This window comes from Sinohyriopsis cumingii, chromosome 12, assembly GCF_028554795.1.
Source record: "Sinohyriopsis cumingii isolate HCF-2022 chromosome 12, ASM2855479v2, whole genome shotgun sequence".
NCBI lineage: Eukaryota > Metazoa > Mollusca > Bivalvia > Unionida > Unionidae > Sinohyriopsis > Sinohyriopsis cumingii.
In genome coordinates, this window is record NC_142972.1 from 103,551,298 (window position 1) to 103,561,901 (window position 10,604).

Below are 10,604 nucleotides of genomic sequence, written 5' to 3' on the forward strand. Positions count from 1 at the left end.
TGTAAACAGTAGTTTACTAGAGCCAAGAACTGAATAGTTTGTAAATATGTTTGTTTAATGTCCAAATGTTTATGTATTAAATGGATAGTGCTTAGACCAAAGCACAGAGTCAATGCATATACTTGAATAAATGTTTTGAACCCATACAACAGACTTTTGTTTTTCGAATCTCTATGGTATCTGTGAGTCTTTCTTTCGAACATTTCCGTCCTCTTTTCTGTGTGTTTGGATGTGTATTTGTTTGGTTCTGTATGTCTATGTTTGTCCCTATCAACCCTTTTGTCCCTACAAATACATTTCACTGTAAAAAGTTTTGACCCTATAAACCCATGACGTCACCAATGTTTAATTCCCATTGACCTCCAGGTGACATTCCCATGTTAAATTCCCATTGTCGCCAATTTTGATATACCCATTGCTAACATTCAAGTCCCATTGTCGCTAAAGTGGCCAAAGCAACATTCAATGTTTATAGCAGAGATGTATATCTGAATGTGATTGCCATGATTGCCGAATAAAATTATAAACTGTTGCGTACTGGAACAAAATTGTGCAAGTACTACGTCAACGTTAAGAACAACAGCAATAATAAAAATAAGAATTACTATATCGGAAATAGCGAGACAATAATTCCATCCCCCCACATCAACATTGCTACTACAACTACATTAGCTTACTAACGGGACGGGGGCAGACGGGGGGGGGGGGGGGGGGGTTTGCGCCGAGCACCAGAGGTCTTAGGGAGCCAAAACCACTTTGGACGATCCATTTACCCATAGGACCACAATGTAGATGGTAATGTTACAGCATTGATGACAAATCTGGACTTGTAACACGTACCTCGGTTTGAATAATCTCGCGAGATACGTGATTTTGAGGTGTTTCTGAAGATATCAAAAGTAGAAGAAAGGTAATTTCCTTTCTTTGATCTTTGTCATTGAGTTGGAACAACATATTCGTTGTTTTAAATAATGTTTCCAGACTATAAATGATTGCTGGGTTTACTGAATAGGTGACTATGGATCATCAGTTTTTCTCAAAACGAGTGGACAGGTGCTTGTAACACTTACTCGGGTACAGGGGTCTATTTTGAGAATCATGATACATGTTTGAACCATACATATCGTAAGTTAACGTTATCACGTATGTCATGTCTATCTCGATCTGTACATTTTAAATTGTGATTAAATGTATAATCAAATTATGCATATTTAGCTGTTTTAACTTGCACAAAGCAGCCGGAATTCTAAGTCATTCTGGGAAATCAGTCTTTCTTTCACTTTCATTTTAAAATTGTCTGTTCGTACGGTCTTGTTGTCTGGATCTGTACGGTCAAATGAATTTAACGTGTTTGTCTTGATTTATTATAGAGAATAGCTATCCACATATGTGGATCTTTTTGAGCGAACTGAAGTACCCAAATTTTATTTCTTTTACCTTTATTCCCTATCCCACCCACTTTCATCTGTTTGAAAATTCTTAGATCATGGGAGATAACTGCTTCTTGCACCTACAGATTAGAAGTGTTTGTACACAGGCACTTGAATCAGGGGTAAACTAATAACACCCTCTCCAATTAATTAGAGAGGGTGTTATCATTACTTTCACCATGAATAAAGGACCTGTGTGTTTTTGTAAGGGCAAGGCATATTTTGACATAACTTGCTGGATATATGAGAATAATATTGATTGTAATAAATTTCCATTCTTTTTATGTTTTGGAATAGTTAGACTAACTGTATGTGTGTTGTAAAAAAAACCTTTTCATCTATCAGTACAAAAAATACAAAAACATATAACATGGTGCCTCACATTCTTCTGAGTAATTTTGCAGCATACTCTTTACACAGAACATGCTGTTGAAACATGATGGTGAATGCAAACAATATAAAGAACTATCTTGCAAATATCACTATGTATATGGCAACATTCAGGTTTTGTTATGTAACAGCATTACAAATATCACTATGTATATGGCAACATTCAGGTTTTGTTATGTAACAGCATTACAAATATCACTATGGATATGACAACATTCAGGTTTTGTTATGTAACAGCCTTACAAATAGCAATGGATATGACATATTCCACTGTTTTGTATTTTTGTTCAGCTTACTTACAAAAAAACTATGGATATGGCATTTTGCATGTCATCTTTTGGGGTAAAGAATTGGACTGGTGATACACAGATTTAATTTCTACCTTCATAGCACCACTGTAAAGTCAGCCTCAGCTAGTCAGATATCACAACTAAGAAACAGTGACAAATATTTAAATATTACACATTTATTTAAGAATTTTAATGTAACTAATCGAAGGAAAATCCTTTATATAAATACACAATGTATCCAACATTATGGTTATGCTAAATGCATAATATGAGATAAATATCAAACTCTTTGTTAAAGCCATATGCATATTTATTGCCAGTTGATCATGTATATAGTTCCATTTTACATTTATTCTTTCAATATTACATTTGTTGCTTTGACTTGTATGCACATTTACCGTGTACCATACATTCTATTAATTAGTTTATGGTATTAACAATTTATATGATAGAGTGAATACTAATGAAAGAGTTGATCATTCATTTATGTCCTAGCCATGATAAGAGTTGCTTTTCTTAAATGATCAGGCCCTGTTTTTTATAGATTTTAACAACAGGATTTTCGCATTCATGGAGGTTGAGACATGGCATCGGCATGACTCTTTATTTCTTCTTGCAGGTCTCTTTTTGCATGCTAGGATTTTAGGATTATTCCGGATCAGTTGTAGTGATAGAATCGGCAGCTTGATCCACATGAAGATATTCGATATTCATTCTGATCCATGTGTGCATCATATTTGATGGTCTGACTCAACTTCATCAAGAGTTGTGTTTTGTGGTATGTAATTTTATTAGGAACAAAGCCATTGAAATACAGTTTGTTAAGCCAGATTGAGTTCCAAGAAAGTTGTTTTGTATTTTTCAATGACATTTTTCAGCACATGATAGTCTTTACATATTGTCTTGTATATTTGATGGAAGAAGAACTTGGGTAAAACATGTGAGGAACCATTGACCTACTGGCAAGCTTTCTCATATACTGACATTGGCTGACCTGAGCCTATAACCCACACAGACAGGGGTCAGATATCAGTGATTTGTAAAGGTGAGTGCCTTAAATCACTCACCCACCTGGGGACCCTGTTCTAAGAAATCTCCAGCTAATTATATATATATATATATATATATATATATATATATATATATATATATATATATATATATATATATATATATATTCTTTGGGGGTTGTAATCTGCAATTTGCATTGGTGATTTGTGTGTTATTTGTGTGATTTAGAATTTTAACTTTGGTTTAAAAAAATTCAGTCATATCGACAGTGTGGCAATTTATAGTTATGTCTGCACTAGGGCATTATGCTACAGACATGTAGCATCATGTCCCACTCAGTCACATTATCCTGAGAACAGGCCAAGCAGTCCTAACACTAACCTCTTAAGGCTGAACGTCAAGCAAGGCAGCTGCTAGTTCCATTTGTATAAGTCTTTGGTATGACTGGGCAGGGGTTCAAACCCATGGCCTTCAGCATCTGAGGTGGATGCCCTAAACACTTAGGCTACCGGGCTGGTTCAGTAGTTATTTAACGTTAGACTTGTTTTGATGTGTCACTCTGCATATTTAGTCGAGTATCCCAAGTAGCAGAATTTCAGCATTCCAAATTGCCTAATTATTGTCTACTAAATAGGAATCTCCCCCAGATAATTAGACTGTGGTCATTACCTCCGCCTTTACTGCTGCTATCAGCAACACTACATCAACATTGAATAGTAAGGACTGTGTTTTCATTGTCATTTTAGAAGACATATGTTGCTGTCTAACAAATGTCAGACCACTAATTATTTTCAGCCAGTTAAAGCAGTTTACTGACAGGGGAAAAAATAGAGTACTAACTACATTGTATATTGAAATACACCCACTGGTTAATACACGGGTCCAATTACTTTTATCTGTTATTTGTTTCAAAACTACAGTCTGTGTAAAATAGTTCACCACACAATATTTTCATTGATTTTGATATCCTGTATTTCAGTTCATGCTGAACTTTTGGTGAAAAGGAACAGTTGGTAGTTGGTTGCAGGCCAGTGGGTCAAGGCTGTAAAAAAATGCATTGAAACACATCTACTTTGAATGGCTGATAAACATTTTGCAACTGTCATGAATGAAAGCATGCGTGGAATTTAGGCCAGTCTAGTGAACAGGTCATTATTATGCTTTGGTATATTAACATGAAATTCTAATGGAAACATATGAGTGGTCCAATCCCTATAAGGGTTGGGGTGGTATGTGTTTCTATAACAACCATATGGATATCAGCATCTTTTTTAGTGTCAGTTTTTTTTTTTTATAATGAAATATTACAGTAAAAACGTGTTATGTTTGGAACAATTAATACGAAATGCATGTGTAAAAGGAAAAAATTATGGAAAACAATAATTGCTGTGTAATTTATTTTGAAACCTGACAAATCAGGCAAAGGAGATAATATTTCCTATTTAATTGAACAAAATTAATTTCATGAATGATAAAACTAGGAAATTCAGATTCACCTGACTTAATGCTTCATCGCGTGAAAAAGTTAACCTCGTAATATTAGTCACATTTGTAATAAGAAAATGCATGTGAACATTGAGCATTTAGTTTTAGAACTGCATTATATCATTAAAGAGAGAGATCATAGGGAAACTTTATGATTATAAATGCAGAAAAAGGAAAAGACCTAATAATTATAACTAAAAGGAAAACAAGACTAAATAGTGACATGTTCTAAATTCTTTTGAGAATGTTAACCCAAATATGACCTCTCATGATAAAATTCTTGGTGCATTTGTAGATACAAATTTAATCAGGTCTGTTCACATTAAATGCAGTACATTTTAATAAAATGTTAATTCTTATCTGTAGTAGCTTAAGATAATTGGAAGTCATTCCATGTTAATAATAATACTAGTAATAGGCCAGTTTTTATAATAGTTATATTCGGCCATATTTGGACTATTGTAATGTAATTTGAGGGGTAATACTTATAATTCAAGCATAACAACACTTATGAGACTCAAAAAGAGTGAGTGCCATTTAATTGCAGATCATTGTATAGATCATTTTTAAGATGAATTATAAGTGATATTAAAACTTTTGTTACCAATATATGAAAGTAACAAATATTATGTATAAAGTGTCCCAAGACTGCATTCATGTCTGTCTATTCAATATTTTTTACCAAAATATGCTGATGGTATTCCAAATTAAAATCTGTTTGAAGTGAAAATTACAGTGTACCAAAGCTAAGTAAGCAATTGTCTAAAAAGAGATTTCAATTTACTGATGCATTGTTTAAACATTATTCTCATTTATATAAGGCACTCTCCGATCATTTCTTCATGCCATAGCCAATTAATATAAGTAACTCCTGCTTTTCTCTGGTTTTAAATTTTTGTTATAAATGAATTTTCAATACGATATATTTTATTCATGTGTATAAACTGATGCTGGTGTATTATGAATTTGAAACTTTGTTTATTTTTCAGAATAAATTATTTCTTTATTGTTAAGACAAATTTCTGTCATATGTTGTTGTGCATACTGTATATATTGTGTAGACTGTGTATATCATGTAGATTGTATATTTTGTGTAGAATATGTATATTGTGTAGAATGTGTATATTGTGTACACAAAATAATGTGTATATTGTGTAGACTGTGTATATCATGTAGACTTTGTATATCATGTAGAATGTGTATATTGTGTAGTATGTGTATATTGTGTAGACTGTATATCATGTAGATTGTATATTTTGTGTAGAATATGTATATTGTGTAGAATGTGTATATTGTGTACACAAAATAATGTGTATATTGTGTAGACTGTGTATATCATGTAGACTTTGTATATCATGTAGAATGTGTATATTGTGTAGTATGTGTATATTGTGTAGACTGTATATCATGTAGATTGTAAATTTTGTGTATATTGTGTAGAATGTGTATATTGTGTAGTATGTGTATATCATGCCGACTCTATATTGTGATGAATGTGTATATTGTGTAGGCTGCATATATTGTGTAGATTCTGTATATCGTGTCAACTGTATATGTTATGTAGACTTTATATTGTATAGACTTTGTATATCTTGTGGACTGTATATATTGTGCAGACTGTATATCGTGTAGACTGTATATATTGTGTTCTTGTTGTTGTTGTTATAGGGTTTAATGCCATTTTTCAGCACGTGATAGGCTATACATGGTGGCCAGTATTAATGGTGAAGGAAGAACCCTGGAAAACCCCGGAAAGAACCACCGACCCACGAGAAGCTACCGGCAAGCCTTCTCATATATCCACACTGGCCGAGCTCGAGACTCTAACCTACACAAACAGAGGTGAGATGGCAGTGATCCGTGACGGAGAGTGCTTTAGACCACTTGGCCACTCGGGGCCCCATATATATTGTGTAGACTGTGTGTTACACATTGATTGTTTATATTGTGTAGACTGTATATATTGTGCAAAGTAGAATAGGTCCTGTAACTAATTGAGTTAACTTCTGTAACTAAAGTCATTATTATTATTATTATTATTATTATCACTGTATAAACCAGGGACTGTGTGCTAAATGCCAAAAACCCATATGTTTAATATAATGAATGTTATTCTTTAATACTCTTGTCATATTTATTCTCTTTCTAATTTTATATAACAATTTTCTTTTTGCATTATTCCTCTCTTCCTGATATTTCTCATAGAGTCTGAATAGAAGCAATCTCCTTTTATGTCTGTTATGTTTGTGTGCTTTTTTTCCTTGTAAAATGTCTTTCCATTAATATCCTATCTTTGTCTTATTTTCAGTTGCATAGCCAGACTGGAGTTTGCTATTATGGGGCGCCCATAAGTTCGGCACAGTTTCACTATAGACTCACCAGGTCAGTTGTTGCTGTAGTGTGCTACACTCTTTTGTGCATTGAAATTCCTAATGAAAGTTATTTCAAGGTAAATTTCTTCCAATTACTTTATTTACACTTTCAGGCTTCTTTGTGTTAGTGCTGATATATGTATTTTAATTGTCATTTTCCAAGGCTGGTAGTCAACAAATATTTGTATCAGTGAGTCATTATTTGTGGAGTATGAATTTTGAATTTCCCAGGAAAATATGAACTTCTAACAGACCAGTTTTCCTTTTTTACCAGTGCAAACATATGACTTGCAAAGTGCATGATCACCCTGATATGTGGGCACTATGGCATCTATTGCTTTTGACACATGGCTATCATTATCTTAGACTTGTCCCTACAGTATTTCTAAAAGGTAGGGCTAAACTCTGCATGACAATGCTTGCTCATGTCCTTCATAATGTTGTTTCTTATCCTCATGAATTAAACATTTTTATGGCATCAGAAGTACATTAAACTTGAAATACATTTTCTGTGATTTGTCCCATGTGCCTTGTATCCATCAGATTCATAGCAAAAGTGTTACATCATATCAACCTCATGAAACTCTACAACTGACATGTAGCTACTAATATATGGATCACTCATGTCATTTTTTAACTCCATGTGAGGTTGATATTTGAATTTTATTATAGACCTTTTTTGACTATGATTCTTTTACCAATATCCCTTTGAGCAGTTATAATTTGTGCAAGATGCACAGGTATCAACATTTTTCTGAGATATATGAATATGTACATGATTGCGGAGTTAGTATAAATCATCAATTGCCTTGTTATTTTTAATTACAATTTCTACCTGTTTTAGATGCATTGAGTTGCAGTGTGGAATGGTGTTTTCTCAACACCTGAACACATTGCATTATAACAATTTACATGTACCATCATATTGAATGTCAATAATGTTTGCTGTATTGTCTTGCAACACATTTACTTTCCTTGTTTCATCTTGGGTCTTTTCCATATCTTTCCTGTCCTGTTCTCTGTCTTTTTGGCATGCTCAAGGATTTTATGCCTTTTGCATGCCATGTTTTGATAGTACAGTATGGGATTACTGGCACTCAGAAGGATTGGTCGCATTTTGTACTTTCCAATGTTTAACATGGCATCTTTTCAACTGGGACTATTATATTAGTTATACATGGCAGCCAGTAAACTGGTGATGGAAAAACCTGGTAGGAAACACCATCTACCATTCTAGACTTTCTCGAAACTTGAGATATTTCCTTGGTGTTCTCTGAACACCACATTTCTGATTTCCTCATTTCTGATTTCCTCATTTCTCTTGCTCTGTACCAGTCTATATGTTCTACTTTCATCAGACCTAACATAACAATTATGAATTTGTTATGCTTTCATGTCACATATAACCATACATTTATAGTATTTTACGATGTTGGGTGATTTTTATATGTATTAAATTTATTTCTTATTTAAAACTCTGTGTCAAGAGTATTATTGTCAATGGAAAGGTTATCTCCCTTATTCTTTTATTTGAGAATGCAAGCTGTGATGCTAAAATAGTGTTTTTGTTTAATTTTGTACATATAGGAATTATGTACAGAGACCTGCCTCTCAGAACAAAAGTTGTTTGTGCAAATGTTTTGTCTGCTGTTAATGCCATTTTAACTATTCATTATTGTTCTAATATTTCCTTACATTACCTTTTTCCCTGAATTATGCATTAAACAATAGGAAACCAAATTAATTGATGTTTTCTGTAACATTGAATAGGGATGAATGTCAATTTACCTCTTTTATTTGGACTTGATAGCTTATTTTGATCAGCCATTAGATCTCAGGTTTTAGGTAACCATAGTAACCTTGGTCTTTTTGTGACAAGATTGTTCATTTCCTCAGAGAGTTTCTTTTTAAGTGTTTTTTTATACTTGTTATACCCTTGTTATGAAGAAGATATCCTGCTTTGAAGTGAAATATTCTCCCAATAAGACATCCTTTTGTTTTTATCTTTGCTTTTGTCATATTTTGACATTGTCATGGAACTGTAGTTTTCGCTTTACATTCTAAAGTGTCAGTTTAGTATTTGTTAAAATATATGTAATGTTACAATTCCATTCATCATTTTTATATTATTTTATCAGGGGAAGTTCGAATCAGTTTGCAGTATGGCCATACTCATTTTTGGCCTCAGGTTTCAGACCTTGGCATTCGTTAACATCTCATGTGACAAGTGATGAAAATAAAATAAACCTGTGAGATGCCTCAAATGCTTGTTATACTATTAAAGAAAACAAAATCTCCAGAATTAAGGACAGCTTAGGCAAACAAAAACAGGATCTTAATACAATCAATTTAAAATAAGTAATTGGCTGTGTAATTGGATACAGCACCTCTTATTACATAATGGTTATAGGTTAATATTCCATGCATGCACATTTCAGTAGAGCAGGCACGCAGGAAGAAAAAAAGAAGTAACTTGAAAAAAACTATTAAAATCACAGCATTTATTCACTTATCTACATTTAATTTTATGAACACAGTAAATGCAACAGTCATTGTTATCATCTTTCAACATTATGCAAGGGGTGATTGTAATCATTTAATTTGCTTAGAATTATTGTAATATCTAAGATTGCAATTATATGCAAAATGCAAAATATTGATGCTTGATACATGTTAGGTTTGGACTACTCATTATTTTAGAGTCAGGGAACCAGTCTACAGATGGGAGAATTAAAAAAGAGAATATAAACATTTTTATAAGTACCCATTGACTATTATTCATCCTTTTGCCAGTATTAATTGTATGAATTTCAATCTATGTATTATACTTAAAATGTTTGCTTTTATTTTGTTATTGTGCATTTTATTTCATACAGATGAAATATCAGATGAACTCTTGGTGTGGGTCCTACAGCTTAACAGCATGATGATGTAAAAAAAGCCATGGAGCCAACCTACTTTAATGGCTGAACAATCTTTCATGAATGAAATCATGTGGTTTGTATGCCAATCTAATGCACAGTGTTTTTGAATAAATTTTCATATATGTAGATTAAGTTCTATGGGTTATCAATTAGTGATCTGATCACTATAAGCCTACAAACATTTGCTCAGGGAAATGGACAACTATTAAGATATGTATTTCATTCAGAGTGATATCGGATCACATGGGCCTCTTGTTCTAATATTTTTAAGAATTTTGATATCTGAACCTTTTCTATATACTATTATAGCAGTATATGTTTACTTTTGTCCTGAAGGGTTTACCTGTCTACAAAGCTAGTTATTTATTATAAACTTTTACATCAATCCTATTTGTTACTTAACTTTTGCTTGACACTTTACAGCCTGAATTTTGTTGATTTAATGTTAAACCCTATACCAAGATAATCTCACAAAATGAGGAAAAATATGTAAATATGGCACTTTTATGATCTCCTTTGTTACTTCCTCTTACAGACCAATACAATTTATTATGCTAAGACTTTTATCTAATCACTTCTGAGATATATTTCTGCTAAAGTGATTGACTTGTGGCACTGAATCAAAGTGATGACTAAAATACCATACCTTCCAGAAAAAAAGAGTAAAATATATAAAGTATAGCATGACATTGATATAGCCAA

The 10,604-nt window shown here is 32.8% G+C and overlaps 1 long non-coding RNA gene across 4 annotated transcripts; it reads left to right on the top strand.

Moving 5' to 3' along the window:
* The first annotated feature begins 740 nt into the window (after positions 1-740).
* Positions 741-10,224, top strand: LOC149787150 (uncharacterized). Of its 4 annotated transcripts, none has more exons than XR_016425264.1 (5): positions 741-910; positions 2,730-2,888; positions 6,295-6,448; positions 6,915-6,988; positions 9,855-10,224. It is a non-coding gene; the product is annotated as an uncharacterized LOC149787150 (long non-coding RNA). The 4 variants fall into 4 exon arrangements; XR_016425265.1 differs by lacking the exon at positions 741-910 and adding an exon at positions 954-1,125; XR_016425266.1 differs by lacking the exon at positions 6,295-6,448 and having other exon boundaries at positions 6,915-7,055.
* Positions 10,225-10,604: the final 380 nt, after the last annotated feature.